We start from the raw sequence: 17504 nt of genomic DNA, 5'->3' as shown, positions 1-17504 counted from the left end.
TCACCCCAGCTGGTGTAATACTGAATTGTTTCAAACCGACTTACAACTGATGCTGAGAAAAAGCACTATCTACCCATTAAAATATGGCATTATTGAAGAAGTCGAGTACATTTGAAACCTTAAAAAAATAGTGGACGAATATGTAAGATTTAATGCTGAGAGTTGAACTTTAAATGCACATTGCTAAGTTAAATTTTTTTTAAAAGTAGAAATGGCTACATACTGTATTATTACATTTACATAACATTCAGGTTAAAGCAAATTACAAAGATAGTAGATGCCGGATCGCATGTATGTGTAGGATGGCGAATTTTGAATAGTGGAAGCATAAGACGTTTCCTGGAAAGGGAAACTGTTCCATATGATACTGTAATATTTCTATATGATACTATAATTTGACAATGACATAGCATCATATGTGAAAACCCATAGGACTTTATAGCACAACAGGTGAAAATTTAGGTATGCAAATTTAAATAAGTCATTTAGGAGGTGTGAGGGAATTTCAGGATGGAGTGCAAAATGTGATGAAACACTGAAACTGCTTTATAACTGGGTGAAACTTCTCATTGAAAAAGGTAGCAAGGAAAGTGCTTAAGACTAAAGGCAGGAGAAACTGCACCAACACTGTACAGTTCATAAATGTGTTTCTCATACGGATACAGATGAACAGTTCTAATACTACAGTACTGGGATTGAATGATTAAGTAAATGAATGTCAGACAATGTGAGCCAGCTCTCTCACTGAGTGAGTTTGGATAGGCAAGAGAAGAGAATAACTAGGATCATGGAATGACTCTCACAATAGTTGATAAAAGTTGGAGAGATAAGTATTAACACATGTGTAGTTTAATACTGACAAAAGTAGGTATATGCAGTGATATTTAGGTATGTTTATATACACAAGTTAATGAATACCCACATACTTGCTCTGTGAGCTGAAAGGGCCTACGGTCAATGACATAACTTAACAATTGCAATGTGTACACCTGAGGTCCAGATTTTGGTTTCTAATATGATTCTCCAATAAACTTATTGGCCTCCTTGGAGAAATAACTGATTCTACAGCTGGGGTATGGAAAGCACAAGGTGAGCCCAAGCATCCGTGGTGTCATAAAATAAGAAAGTGCTAAACACATGCACATGTCATCAACTCATGTGGATCAGGAACTCAAAGGTTCTATTCTGCCTGGTGCTGCTGACAAGGATTGAACAAAACCAGACTCAGTATAGCAGACCAAGAACTTTATTCTTTAACTAAAGAATGGAAAAGAAGACGCTTGCCCTTCAAATGCATCGTCTCCTAGATGAGGAGTTAAGTGCCACTTTTAAAATAGCAGAGCTCATTTCACTAAACAAGAGGGAACCCCCAGAGCATGCTTAGACCCTCTTCCCTTGCATCTACACCTTCTTTGTATCTGATACCTTTTGCACAAGTCTCAGTTTGCAACTCAAATCATCGCCGTCCAGTTTGAGTTAGTAGTGCAGTTTGGCCTGTTGAACTTTTGGCTCTGGGTCCTGTGGAAATCACAGCTGAAAGGGCAGTTCTTTTCTACATCACTGCAGGGTTTTCCAGATTGGGGTTTTCTGAATGAAGTGATGACACTCAGATACACAAATGTATGTGTACACATGCATATACAAGCATATACATACACACACCCCCACACACAATTATAGTAATACATCAAAGCAGTTACCAGGAGCAAAGTGAAACAGCTCTCAATAACAAAAGCTTCAATAATTTGAGCAGCATATAAAGCAGTAGTATATTATAACCTACAGTATATTGAAAAGACTTTTAATTCACCAGGAATAATTTTCTTTTTTTTTTGTAGAGGTTTTTTCCTATAGGGCACATGCGCTCTCCAGAAAGACAGAGAGAGACAGAGACAGAAAGCAAGAAATCACCCCCTGGGGGGATGGCCACGCCACAATCCCTTTTCCTCCATTCTCCTCTTGGGATCTTGGGCATGCATGCACACACGCCCAGCATGAGTTTAAGCCACCAGGTCCAGGACTTGAACTGCAGTCGATTACATGGGAGTCCAGCAACATAGCCATTATGCTAACTACTGGTCCCACCAGGAATATTGTAATCAGGAAAAAAATAACAAAAGAAGTGAGCGATATTATGGGGGAAGAAATTGCACACATTTGTTAAAAGACATTAAATCAAGGGGGGCAGACAGTATGTAAGATCTGGTCACCTTAGTAACTAGGCTAAGGAACCAGCCTGAGAGTTGAATTTTACTTGATTTTATTTATTTTATTATTTTTTTAATCAACCTAAAAGTCCAAGAACAGATGAATAGATTGAAAAAGTGTAGCATATATACCCTACAGAATACTACTCAGCCATAAAAAACATTGAGACCCTGGTGTTTGATCAAAAGTAGAAGAATATAATTTTGTTTTTCAGGGCTCCTTGGAAGGGTACCCACCTCAAATTTGCAACAAACCTGGAGCTGCAGTTGCCGCAATTCTTCAGCTTCATGATGTTTCCCTTGACCAAAATCACACTGAGTCGTCTCCAAGTTCGAAGCATTCAGCAAACAATGGCAAGGCTGAGTCAGCAGAAACAGACACCTGACTTTCATGACAAATATGGTAATGCTGTATTAGCTAGTGGAGCCACTTTCTATGTTGCCATATGGACATATACAGCAACACAAATTGGAATAGGATGGAACCTGTCGCCTTGTTGGCAGTCACCCCAAAGGAATGGAGAGATCAGTAATCACCCCAGCTGGTGTAATACTGAATTGTTTCAAACCGACTTACAACTGATGCTGAGAAAAAGCACTATCTACCCATTAAAATATGGCATTATTGAAGAAGTCGAGTACATTTGAAACCTTAAAAAAATAGTGGACGAATATGGAAGATTTAATGCTGAGAGTTGAACTTTAAATGCACATTGCTAAGTTAAATTTTTTTTAAAAGTAGAAATGGCTACATACTGTATTATTACATTTACATAACATTCAGGTTAAAGCAAATTACAAAGATAGTAGATGCCGGATCGCATGTATGTGTAGGATGGCGAATTTTGAATAGTGGAAGCATAAGACGTTTCCTGGAAAGGGAAACTGTTCCATATGATACTGTAATATTTCTATATGATACTATAATTTGACAATGACATAGCATCATATGTGAAAACCCATAGGACTTTATAGCACAACAGGTGAAAATTTAGGTATGCAAATTTAAATAAGTCATTTAGGAGGTGTGAGGGAATTTCAGGATGGAGTGCAAAATGTGATGAAACACTGAAACTGCTTTATAACTGGGTGAAACTTCTCATTGAAAAAGGTAGCAAGGAAAGTGCTTAAGACTAAAGGCAGGAGAAACTGCACCAACACTGTACAGTTCATAAATGTGTTTCTCATACGGATACAGATGAACAGTTCTAATACTACAGTACTGGGATTGAATGATTAAGTAAATGAATGTCAGACAATGTGAGCCAGCTCTCTCACTGAGTGAGTTTGGATAGGCAAGAGAAGAGAATAACTAGGATCATGGAATGACTCTCACAATAGTTGATAAAAGTTGGAGAGATAAGTATTAACACATGTGTAGTTTAATACTGACAAAAGTAGGTATATGCAGTGATATTTAGGTATGTTTATATACACAAGTTAATGAATACCCACATACTTGCTCTGTGAGCTGAAAGGGCCTACGGTCAATGACATAACTTAACAATTGCAATGTGTACACCTGAGGTCCAGATTTTGGTTTCTAATATGATTCTCCAATAAACTTATTGGCCTCCTTGGAGAAATAACTGATTCTACAGCTGGGGTATGGAAAGCACAAGGTGAGCCCAAGCATCCGTGGTGTCATAAAATAAGAAAGTGCTAAACACATGCACATGTCATCAACTCATGTGGATCAGGAACTCAAAGGTTCTATTCTGCCTGGTGCTGCTGACAAGGATTGAACAAAACCAGACTCAGTATAGCAGACCAAGAACTTTATTCTTTAACTAAAGAATGGAAAAGAAGACGCTTGCCCTTCAAATGCATCGTCTCCTAGATGAGGAGTTAAGTGCCACTTTTAAAATAGCAGAGCTCATTTCACTAAACAAGAGGGAACCCCCAGAGCATGCTTAGACCCTCTTCCCTTGCATCTACACCTTCTTTGTATCTGATACCTTTTGCACAAGTCTCAGTTTGCAACTCAAATCATCGCCGTCCAGTTTGAGTTAGTAGTGCAGTTTGGCCTGTTGAACTTTTGGCTCTGGGTCCTGTGGAAATCACAGCTGAAAGGGCAGTTCTTTTCTACATCACTGCAGGGTTTTCCAGATTGGGGTTTTCTGAATGAAGTGATGACACTCAGATACACAAATGTATGTGTACACATGCATATACAAGCATATACATACACACACCCCCACACACAATTATAGTAATACATCAAAGCAGTTACCAGGAGCAAAGTGAAACAGCTCTCAATAACAAAAGCTTCAATAATTTGAGCAGCATATAAAGCAGTAGTATATTATAACCTACAGTATATTGAAAAGACTTTTAATTCACCAGGAATAATTTTCTTTTTTTTTTGTAGAGGTTTTTTCCTATAGGGCACATGCGCTCTCCAGAAAGACAGAGAGAGACAGAGACAGAAAGCAAGAAATCACCCCCTGGGGGGATGGCCACGCCACAATCCCTTTTCCTCCATTCTCCTCTTGGGATCTTGGGCATGCATGCACACACGCCCAGCATGAGTTTAAGCCACCAGGTCCAGGACTTGAACTGCAGTCGATTACATGGGAGTCCAGCAACATAGCCATTATGCTAACTACTGGTCCCACCAGGAATATTGTAATCAGGAAAAAAATAACAAAAGAAGTGAGCGATATTATGGGGGAAGAAATTGCACACATTTGTTAAAAGACATTAAATCAAGGGGGGCAGACAGTGGCACTGTGGTAATGCAATGCTCTGAAAGTGATTCACATGGGAAAGCTCTGGCTGGTATCCAGATACTTCCCTGAGTATGCTGGCTGCATGTGCCCATGATCCATGATTGGCTCAGACTGGGGGTGGATCGGGTGTGAAGTCTTTGTTGGGGTACCTGTCTGTCTGTGTCACTCAAACATGGAAGAAATAAATGAATAAACCTTAAAAATGAATAAACAGAGCTAGCTCGTGGTGTGATAGTTAAGGCAGCAGGATCCCGCATGACTGGCTATGCTGCTCAAATCCTGGCCCCTGTAGCTTGGAAAACAAGATGGACAAATCTGCATGTATGCCCAACATTCTGAAAAGAGGGAGGCATAGGGAAGGGATTGCAGTGTGACCATTCCCCATGGGAGGATGCTTTTTTACTTCTCTCTGTCTTTCTCTTTGGCCAGCACACATGCTCTCTGGGTGAATTTTTTACAAAATTAATCAAGATTGGAACAAATGAAAATTCTTATTGTATTCAAAGGTAAAAAAAGCCAAATGATGCTAATCATCTCTAAACTAGGGAGCACATTCATGGCAACCCCAACATTTTAAAGTTGTTTTGAATGTGCATTGATATGCGTGCCTTTCTTGAAAGTCTAGCTGTCAAATATGTATGGACACACAGAATTCTAAGAATAGTCTACACATTCCTGAGGGGTAACACATGGGGGTAACTTGCCTTATGAGATATTGAGATATTGAGATATTCAAAGGATATAATAATTTAAACAGTGCTATTAGCACATGACTAGACAGGTGGGTCAACTAAGTACATTCCTGCACATAGAAAAACTGTCATATGGGAGATATGTGGGGAAAACATGGTGTTCTTAATAAATGGTGTCGATTCATGGAGAAAATTAGGTCTCCACATCACAATATACCACTCCATCCCCGCAATTATAAATTGTGTTAATCTTGGAGGAAGAGCATGGGAATTTTCCAAAAGCACAAAACTTAAAGGCTTGTTAAAGATTTGTTAAATTCTATCACATAAATCTTTTAGAATAAAGTATAGTGGCAAGCCATTGACTGGAAGAAGATATTTGTGGCATCAATAATTTATAAAAAATTAGGTTCCAGACTATATGAACTCCTATAAATTAATTTTAAAAGAAAAATAACCAATTAAAAAAATCTGAACGAACTCTTCAAAGAATAGGGGAACAATTGGTCAGTAAACACCTCCAGTTAACACCACTAGTAGGGTAAATAAAAATTAAGTGTCTCGGGACCAGCGGTTAGTGTAATGGCTGTCGCTAAACTCCCATGTAGTCAACTGCGGTTCGAGTCCTGGACCCAGTGGCTTAAGCTCATACCAGGTGTGTGTGCACGTGCGTGCCCAAGATCCCAAGAGGAGAATGGAGGAGAAGGAATTGGAGCATGGCCATCCCCCCCTGGGGGTGATTTCTCGCTTTCGGTCTCTCTGTTTCTCTCTGTCTTTCTGGCACACACATCTTATAGCAAAAACCTCTCAAAAAAAAAAAATTAAGTGTCTCTTTAAATACTGCCAGTTTAAAAATAAAATCAAGACACAAACTAATGCCAAATTTTCACAAATGTGTGGAACTCTGATACAATGCTGGCAGGTGTATGAGTTGGTCAACATTTTTCAAAGGAACTTGTCATAATCTATTAGTATTAAAAAATGTGAACTCTTTATTATCCACCAATTCTACTTTCTGGAGAAGTTCTTAAATACTTGTACCAAAAGGTACAAATAAATATGTAACTACAGTATTTGTGACAGTAAAGAAGTGGAAATAAACCAAATGCTGGTCACAATAAAGTAATATTATATGTGCACCCATTAAATATTATTAAGAGTGAAAAACTAATGGATCCAGTGATATTTAACAAAGGAAATATCAGGGACATATGTTAAAAATAAAAAAGGCAAGCTAGGCTAATTATTGCTTAATGCAGCATGCTTCCATTTAAATAACATTTAAAACATAATGTACCAAGCAAAGTGATATGTTGAATAGAACACAAATATTTTTTATACAATTATGAAGAATAGTAAGAATTTAAACATAAAATCCAAGATGGAGTTTACATGTAAGGAAGGATGATAAAATGCCACGTCTATGACTGAACAGCATTTTCCATCTCTTAGCAGACGTTCTCCTTTGATGGCTTTTATGAAATGAGTTGCCCTTCTGGAAAGGCCCATGTGGCAAGACACTAAGAACATCTTCTAGCCATGGCTGAGTCCCCCCAAAACCACTGGGAAATAGAAATCCTGCCAATAACCAAGTGAGCTGGAGAGAATAGCTTTCCCCTGTTAAGCCTTCAAGTGAGACCCTGGCTTTGATCGACACCTTTAGTACAGTCTCTGAGAGACCAGGAGGTAGAGGACTCAGCTAGCTCAGTGCTAGCTAGGGCTGCCATTAGTTTTGGCCACATGGACTTTCTCAACATGGCACTGTGCTTAATCGAAGCCAGGAAAGGAGAAAGTCTGCTTGCAAGATGGGAGTCAGTGTTCTATCTAACCTAATCACGGAAATGACATTTCATCACTTTTCCATATTGCATTGGTTAACACGCCTATGCACACACACATGTGTGTGCATAAATGAGCACATAATTTGATCAGTTCAACATTAAGCGAAAACTGTCCTTCAATTTTACTTCGAGAACTTCATCAGATGCTAAATATGGAAAGCTGAGAGGTTAAATAGTGTGGCAAATTAATTTCCTGTTGCACTATAAGATTACATTAAGTGACAGACTGCAACACTTTATGCTCTACTGCAGGAATTGGATGTGGTTTTTAAGTATTTTCCATAAGAAAACATCCCCGATTTTATTGTCAGAAGAGTAAAGAAAACATTAAGAGCTGAGAATGAGCCAAACTCAATGATTGAGCAGTTTGGACCACATTTTAGTCTCCCTTCAAAAACCTGATTATCCTGAGCTTTCAAACTTCTTGAGCTCTAAAAGGGATAGTTTGAGGCTTTCCAGGCTACTCAATCTACCGATGTGATATAGCACTTGAACAAGCCTCTTGAAATCATATAAATGACTTTTGCTGACATTTTCAATATCAGGAAGAGATATCTTTTTATTTCAGTCCTCATTCTAAAAAGTCATATAGATGACTTTCTGTCAGACAGTCAGGGTACTTTTATGTGGAAAAGCAGAATTTTATACTCACTGTCCATTTCTTGCAAGAGGATGCTGAACAAAACACATAGATTTAGTGACTGCAATTTGATGTATTCTCAAGTTTAACTATTTTCTTTTTTACTGAATAAAAAGCAGGACGCATAATGTTGATTTGTAGATATTGTTAGATTACAAGCCAGACTGCAGTAACAAGAGTCCTCACAATAGAGCTGCTTAAATGAGGCAGAAGTTTACTCTTCCATGAAGTAACATCCAGGACAGTTAGTCCAGGAAGATTGTGGTAGATCGATTGTGCTAAAATCCAGGCTCCTCTCTGCACCTGGTTTTGCCATGCCTAAACTTGCACTCATGCACAAAACCCATGGCGGCTCAGCATCTCATCACATCCCAGTGGATGGGAGTCGGGAGAAGAGAAAGGAGAGAACACCAAGACCCATCATGGGAAGAATTTTAGTATGTGCCCATGCTTGGCTGCAAGGGAGGATGGGGTATGTAACCTTTAGCTGGGCTGCAAGGACTCTGAAATCAGGGATGTTGCTGTGGATATCGGGCTAAGTCCCTCTTCTATCAGCATTTGGGTATCTATGAGTACCCTTATTTCAGTCTGACCCCATATTCTTCCCCTCTCCAAGGGACATAATGAGAGTCCCACTTGGTTACTGCAGAGATTTCCATTTGCAGGAATTACAAATACTTGCTGCTCTGCAGGAGAGTATGTTGCATGAAATGCCTGGCTGGCCAGCCTATGTTTTGCCCCCAGAATTACACCTCTTGCTCATTATCTTTTTGGGGGGAGAGAGGGGGAATAGTGTTTGTTGTTCATTTTTTTCCTTTGCTTGACTCCTGGCTTTACCCTCTGAGAAGCTATTTTGGTCTCTTTTCTTCGTCTGCCTAATATGAAGTGGACATTGGAGAAAAAGCTCTGGGATTGCTTGCCTTTCATAGACAGCTTCCTTGAGGTGAATGTTGGAGGTCTGGAAGCTAAAGGAAGTTAGCCTTAGGTGTCCACTTGATTGGACTAAGGAATATCTGGAAACCTAATAATGTATGACTCTGGGTCTGTCCATGGGGGTGTTTCCGGAGGAGACTGACATGTGAACCTGAATAAATTAGGTAGGGAAAAATCTGCCTTCAGTGTGGGTGGACATTATCAAGTTAAAAAAAAAAAGACTACCGATAATAAATAGAGAAGGATGGTTCCCTTCTGAGAGAACAGGGTAGACTTTTGCTGCTTTAGACAGCAGAACTCAAGGCTCACTTGCCTTCAGACTCCTGGATTCATATCAGCACCAACTCAGACTAAGAGTGCAAATGGAGCACACAGAGCTGTGATAATGTATGATATGTGTGGGGTTAAGTGCACACTACAGAATATTTGTCTCCTGTGAACAGCATGCATGTCACCCTCCATCCCAGAGCTTAAATGGATATACATGGATTTTGGAATGGAGGAGAAGACAGAACAGCGGTGCAGACTGTGCTCGAGGTGGCTTGTAGACTGTTGTGTGAAGGAATAGACACCAACAAGAGCAGGAATTGTGTGTTCCTGCCTTTGCCTCATGAGCCCCTGGTTATGTGGCTTTGCAGAGCATGTGACCTCAATGGCCTCAGTGTTACTATATTTCAAAGCAGGATGGAACTTCCTGGGATGTTCCTGATGCTCCTCACGATTGAGAAGGGATTTCATGGATTGTGCTGGTAATAATGAGTTCCATGGACATTGGTCATTTGGAGTTTCTCAGCTTCTAAACTGCCCCTGCCTATTCCATGGAGGATGGAGTTACTGGATACTATCTACCCTGCCCTGGAAGACCCAGTCCTGACTAATTGGAATTTTGAGGGAGAGATCAGATTTCAGGGCAGACAGAGATCAAGAGCACTGGGGAGATATGTTCAGCGGTGGGGTACAGGTGGGGTGAGGGCAGCAGTATCATCCTCAGCTGACTTCTCTCCACGCCCAGGTCAGCTTGACTAGACCTGCCTCCCCAAGTGTCTGCTTGCTTACTAGGCCTAGTGCAACAGCCTTTGAGCTCCTGCACATCGATGTTCAGTCTTACTCTGATCAACTCCTTTTCTAAGTTAACCAGCCGAAGTTCTATTGTTTATAGTTAAAAATCCTGGAATAGACAGGTACTTTGTAGTTCATAAAGTTTTTTTTTCCTCATTCTTATATTCTATTAGATCCTCAGAATTCTGAAAATTGACTTATTTTCTCAACTCAGAGAAATGACTTTTCAAGATAGCTAGTGTTGGTATCTAGACCCAAACACTATTGTTGGCTCTTCACAAGAATCCATGCACTTTCTTAGAAGATTTTGAAAATGTGGGTGTCCCATGAAAACCAACAATCAAATGTCTTTTAGGGGTGAGGCTAATAGTGGGTCAGACAACGCTTTCCATTGGAAGAATACTCAGACCTGAGAGCCTGGGGGTTGGGCTCCACTGTGACTGTTTCACTTACCTATCCTTCATCTATATCATCTATTCTCACCTGTAAAATGGGTAAATGGGCATACATTATTTTGATGGTTAATTTTATACATCAATTTGGGTAGGCCTACTCTGGATGTTTTTGTGAGAGTGTTCTGAATGAGATTTACAGTTATTTAAAGGTTGATCTTCTGAACAACAACAAAATTCCCTAGCAAATTATTCTTCAAATCTCTTCTGCAGCTTTAAAAACACACTAGAAGTATGTTTGTGCATGTGCAAAATCCCATCAGGATGGAAAAATTAAGGAGAGCATATTGTGGCATGGCCATGCCAAATTGAGAGTTGATGTCTCTCTCTTTCTATCTCTCTGTGGTGAACATAATGGTCTCTGGCATGTATACTAAAAATATTTAAAAATGCATCCAAATTTGAAAAAAAAAAAAGTAAAGCTAACTCTACTCGTACATGACATGATCTTATATAGAGAAAATATAAGGTAATTTATGAAAAATATTAAAAATAATTAATGAATTCAGCAAAATTTATTGCATATAAAATATTAAATAATAACTATTATGATTAACAAATAAGTTTAGAAAGGGAATAACACATGACTTTAGCAAATTTAGCAATTAATGCAAGTGTTTGTTTTGATACACTAACAATAAACAATCCAGAAGTGAAAATAAGAAAGCAATTTTAATAGCATAAAAAGAAATATAATACTTGGGGATAAATTTACCAAAAGAATTACAAGGTTTGTACACTGAAAAGTATAAAGCATAATTGAAAAACATTAAAGATCTAAATAAATGGGTAACTATCTCATGTTCATGGATTAGAGATTTAATATTGTTTGGATAGTGATCCTCTCCAAATTGATTTTCAGATTTATTGCAATCTCTACCAAGATTACAGCTGCCTTTTTTTTTTTCAGATGATTCTAAAATTTATATGGAACTTCAAGAGTCATGCAATAGTCAAAACAGCCCTCAGCACAAGGTTATCATTAGAGTTGGAGTATGAGGTTGTTAGCAAAAATTCAGACTAGGAAGCTCCAAATTTTTATTCCCGTATACAAATGTTTTTAAATTTTCTTAATTAAAATTATTTTAGTTTTAATTTATTTTATACATTTAATCACTATACATCACTTAACTTATAAGTTGAATTTACACAATATGAATACATTTCACACCAGTCCTGTCTGAACTAACTTTGTAGGAGCTCTTAAAAATAGCCAAATATTAAAAGATTATAAGGCACTGGGGCTGTTTCACTGGATCCTCCATTGCCAGCCAGGCCCTCTGTGAGTCCCAGAGCCAGGAAAGAAGGAGCAGGGTCTTAGAATCTTTCCCGCATACTCCTGTAAGGACCTTTGCAGTTCCCAGAGACAGTAAGGCACCAGAGCTGTTTGGGTGAGTCTTCACGACTGGTCTGGCTCTTGTCTGGGTCTTGCAAAGCTGGCCAGGCCCTCTGCTTGTTTCAGAGCCAGAGAGTAGCAGGGTTATCAGGCCTGAGTATCACACAGTGCATCAACCTCATCTACTACATTTACGTCAGCTGCCTCAAGTTAGCACTCAGCCATATCAGAATTAGAAAATTGTGTAAACAAGAAAGAAATGTGTGAAGCTAAAGTATGCCACAGAGAAGTTCACCTGCATATAACCCATATACCATGTGATTGTAAAATGGTACAGCTACTGTAAAATGTCAAATATAGATTTATAGTATGACCCAGCGATTCTACTTCTAAATACATATCTAGTAGAAATGAAAGTATTTTTTCACACAAAAATTTGTACTGGACACTTTTTTTTTTTTTTTAAAGATTTTTGCTGTAGGGTACGTGTGCTTGCCAGAGAGAGAAAAAGCTAGAAATTACCCCCCAAGGGCTATGGCCATGCTGCAATCGCTTCTCTTCTAGTTTCCTCTCAGAATTTTGGGCACACATGCACACACATTGCCAGGTCCAGGACTCAAACTGTGTTTGGCCATGTGGGAGTCCAACACCTTAACCACCACACCACCTGCTGGCCCCAGGCATTCTTTGTTATAGTCACAAATTGGAATTAAAAGTTCATGAATTTATGAATTAGTAAATACAATGAGGCAGATTCATACAATGGCATTATTTAGCAATTTAAGAAAGTACATACTTTTTCTTTTTTCTTTTCTTACGCTTTTACATTTAATCACTGTACGTCTTTATAGCACACAAAATGAATCTTCTCAGCATGAATACACTGCACATTAGTCCAAAGATATTACCATACACATCATAATCAGCAGATAATTTTCCACTTCTGTATCTATTAGATGTTTTGCCTTTTTTTCCTTTGATTCCCTCCCTCCTGCCCAGTCCCTCCTGCACTGTCTCTAGTATCCATGGTTGCTCTCCAGTCTTTTTACTGGGTGCTACAGAATGAATGAACTTCTAAAGTGTTTTCTAAATGGAAAAAAGCCAGTCACAAAAGATTGCACAAAATATTACATGATTCCATTTCTATGAAATGTCCAGAATAGTTCAGTCTAACAGAAAGTTAGTGTTTGTATGGGACTAAGGAGGTCGAGGACATGTGAAAAGTGAATGCTAATGAACATGCTGTTGCTTTCTGGAATGTCAAAAATGTTCCAAAACCAACTTTTTTTTTTTCTGTCATGCTGTTGTAACGCTGAATATAATCATTACGCTTAGATGAATGAGTTGTACAGTATGTAAACTATGTCTCAATACAACTGTTTTAAAATTTTCCTATAAGATCACTGCTCCCTGTAAAGTTTTCTTCCTTTGGTCTTTCTCAATTACTTTAAACTTTTAATCAATTTTATCAACTGTACCTGGAAGTTACAATAGTGCCAATCTCACCAGTGGAAGTGAGGATTAAATAATATAGAGAATACAAATCCCTTTCAAAGCCTAGAATTCACACATGCCCTTGTTACAGTCTGGCGAAGACTGGGGATGGATGGTGGGATAAAGACACCGTTGGAGGTGGCACACACACTCTATGTCTCCTTATTTTTTCCAACAGTAATGAACAAACTTTAAAAAAATATGCCTGTGGAATTGCACTCACTCCAACTCACCTGCATATGGAGCAGAGCCATACCTTAAGGAGCCACAGGTGGGAAAACCTGGATCAGGCCTTACCAGAGCAATCCACCCCTGAGATACAGCTGTTTGTGGACCCATGTTGATACCAGTGTGGTTACAAATAGTCTCTGGGTTCTGCAGTGACAAAGGAGGTAGTGAGTGTGAGAGCTGTCCTTTACCTCTGCATGCTATCCATGCAAGTGAGAAGCAGAGAACATTTGATACTTTCCAAGTTAGAATACAAGAATGTGAGTGAGAAGCAAAGAATACTTAACATTCTTCAAGTTAGAATACAAGAAAGCACCCTGGGGAGCAACCCTTCATTACTGGTTTTTAAAAGAGGAAGTTTCTTCTCTGAAAATGTTAAATGCATCCTGTAGATATTTTCCATCACTGATAGCCTGTTTTGGATAGTTTTCAAAAACTGGATAAATGAAAGGGGAGTTCTCTCATTTTTTTTTTTTTTCATTTCCTTGGGTAGTCACACTCTTGAGTGAGTTACTCCGCTGCCTCCCCACTATCTCACAGAGCTTCCCTCCAGCTCAAGGATGGAATTCTGGGAGGACCAGGAGCCAAACAGTGCTTCCCTTCACCAATGATCTGCATTGATAGTACTTCTTCTCACCTTTCCTCCAAGGGCTTATATTTCAAAATGAGAAATAGGCTGTGAGAGAAGACCTCTTTGGAAAGGTGAAAAAAATGGACTTTATTCAATCTGGAGGGTGATAAAATAAGGGCAAGAAAATAACTGTTTTTAAGGGCCAACAGAGGTTAGAACAGGAAGGGGCTATTTGTTCTCGTTAGGAAATGGAAAGGGGCTCACGAAAATTGGTTTCAGGTGAGGAAGTAGGCTTGAAGGTTAAATATGAAAAGAAAATGAAAAAGAAAACTTGAATATTAATTGAATGACTGGACTGATCAATGAACAGATGGATAGGTTGATGACTGGATAAAGAATAGACAGATGGAAATGAATGAAGACCATATCTACAACCCAAGGCACAACCAACTTATGTTCAAATGTGACAAAGAAAGCATTTAGGTTAACAGAAAAATTGTTAGAAATTCTCTGTCTTGACACTGTGATCTTTAAGTTGGCCTGCCACACCAGTTGCAGTCATTTCAATGATTATAATTTTGAATACTAACTAATAATGCCTGTGAGGTTTTTGCATATATTGCCTCATATATGTTATCTTGTTTCCTCTCTTATGAATTCTGCGCGTTAAGTACCATCTTTTCTATTTCATATACAAGGTAATTGAGGCTGATATTCGCTACTTGTTTAAAATGACACCAACAATGGTAAGACATACCACTGTTTAGTGAACTGTTAAGAAACAAAAATCATGGTTATTTAGTAGTAAGTCATCTCAAGTGCTGAAATACTAAAAAGAGTTAAGAGAAGCAGTGAATCTGAATGAATGATGTGATGAAGGATGCTGAGAATCACTGATAGGATGCAAATTAATAAGAGAAAAGGCATATGATTTGTTTTAATGTATGCCTGTGCCTATAAGAGCCATACAAAATGTGACCCAGAGAAGGGTTGAGTGATTGAAGGGTTTACATGGTACAGTTGGAGTGAAGTTACAGAAAGGTGAAGAAGAGGAAATGTGGCTGGAGACAGTGTGGAAGGAGTGTGGGAGCAAGGGAATAATGTAGGGAAGAAAATCAGGGAGGGAAAAATAGAGAGGCAAGACATTTGAGGGCACAGAAATGGCTTATTGCCTGTTGATGATAACGTATATAGTATTCTCAACTGGACTGCTTTGAGATGTATTTCATGTTGGGCAAATTCTCTTTACAAAGCCAAATAATATATAAAGGTCAAATGTTATTTAAAAAAACAAAATAATAAAAATAAAATAAAATTTTAAAAAAGAAAATGAAATGTGTATTCTTGTCTTTTTCAAACAGATGTCACAGCTCTAATCTCTCCTGTTTTTCTCTTTTTTTATTTCCTTTCTTTCCTGTCCTTCCTTTTTGTTTTTCTTCTCTCTTTTGTACTAAGCAAGGTAAGGAAGTGGCATCAGAAAAGCCTGTTTGCATCTGTTGTTTACTTACAGGTGTAAATTAAGGTAACATTTTAATAAAAGATTAGTTTTTATTAAGTTAATTTTTGTGTCTGCATTGCTCTAAGTAGTCTTCTAAAATTATGCCAAAGAAGTATCATTCCTGTTGGCCTATTGTGGCTCCCACTACAGGCTGTCACTCTAACGACTCAGCAGCTGTGAAGGAGATCTGGCCTATGATTTAGGGCGGCTGAATCCAGACACTGCATCCTCACACTGGCAGCATCATCCCAGCTGTTTCACCCTGATTCCACAGGTCTGAGGGATCCTGCTTGCTCCAGAGGCTTGCCACGCTACCTGGTCCACAGTCTTGCTCCTGCACTGAGAAAATAACTTTTGGCTTCTCCTCCAGTCTTCATGTTTTAGTCTCTTCTCACCTCAAATCATTTTGGAACAAAACCTAATGGCTGAAAAACACCCTTTGATGATTAAAATAGAATATTCCAGCCAGGTCCCCAAAAACCTGGATGTGAAAATGAAATTTAATGGAAAGCGAGTATTAGATACAGAAATGACTATATTCTCTGTTTTATACTTAACTCTCTTCATATCTTAGGTACGGACACCGGAACATATTACCTGTGCATAGGTGGTCTGTTTTTGGACTATGCTCCTTGTCAGTAAACTGGCCCTGTCATTAGAATTTCAGTCTGTAGGTGGGGCATATGAATTATTTATGTAAGTCACATAGGCAAGCTTATAATTTTACCACAACAGTTTAGAAAGGTAGCCCAAACCCAAATAAAATTCCCCTCAATTGTTGATGATAATTTGGTTATGAATTTAGTTATGTAACTTGAATCTCTCACTTTTTTTTAAAATTTGATGGGAAAGTAAAGCTTATTGAAGGAAAGGGATGAAAAAGCAGAGCTCTCAAGAAGGGAGGGGTTCCCGGAACATGGGTTGTTGAGGAGAAACTGGGGTGGGGGTTGTTACCTGGATCACAGGGACTTGTTCAGGCTTGTTTTCAGGTGGAGCTCACACTTGTGTTCCCCTCATGGTGGATGGGTCCAGTTATTCTCCTAATTTTGAGGTGGGTATGAATGTCAGTAAATTCTTTGTGTGGAGAAAAGTCTTCATTTTACACCTAGGCCAGGCTGCCTAAGTCAATCACTGAGCCACCACTGCACATCATCTCTTCTGAACAAGAGGCTGAGCTGCTTTGTCTCCATCTTAAAACTTGTCCATTTTGTGATCCCATCTTGGGCCTATACCCTAACTATATTTTCAGATTTCTCCCAGGTGACAGTTGGAGTTTCTAGTTCCAGGACCCTGTACGCCCACAAAGTAGACAAAGAGTAGTTTGAGCCACTTCAACTCAACCAGGCAAGTTACTGGAAATACTCTGTTTTTAGGACATCGGTTCTGAAGGTGGGGAGGTGGTCTGAGCAGTTACATTTCCTTGCCCACAGATATGGGAAAAATCTGAAAGGACAGAATAGGGTCCTTTCTGACATCCTGGCTGGGCAGTCAGGAGGTGGCTTCCACTTCTGAAACCTTCGGGATGTACTAGAGAATAGCCCTGGGCTTCATCAATTGTACCAAGAGCTTTCACCTCTCCACACAAGAGTTGGGACCCCAGAAATGAAACTAAGTCACCTTTGAAAGCAAGAGTCCACCATGCTTACCTTTCAAACACGAAGAAGGGGAGTCGAGATGGAGTCCCAGACAGTTCACCAGAATAGGATTCGGGAGTGTCGGGGTACAGGGGTGATTGGTTCCAGCACTTGCCGCAGGACATGGGCTCTTGTCTCATGTGCAGGAAGAATTAGAGATGGGAAAACAGAGAGGAGAAAGTAGAAA

At 39.1% G+C, this 17504-nt stretch overlaps 1 pseudogene; it reads left to right on the top strand.

Moving 5' to 3' along the window:
- Positions 1 to 2495: 2495 nt before the first annotated feature.
- Positions 2496 to 2740, top strand: LOC102473988 (cytochrome c oxidase subunit 7B, mitochondrial pseudogene; annotated as a pseudogene).
- The last annotated feature ends 14764 nt before the right edge of the window (positions 2741 to 17504 follow it).

This window comes from Tupaia chinensis, unplaced genomic scaffold, assembly GCF_000334495.1.
Source record: "Tupaia chinensis unplaced genomic scaffold, TupChi_1.0 Scaffold000386_1, whole genome shotgun sequence".
Lineage (NCBI taxonomy): Eukaryota > Metazoa > Chordata > Mammalia > Scandentia > Tupaiidae > Tupaia > Tupaia belangeri.
The sequence above is the reverse complement of the archived record's forward strand: the minus strand, read 5'-3'. Positions and strand labels throughout refer to the sequence as shown.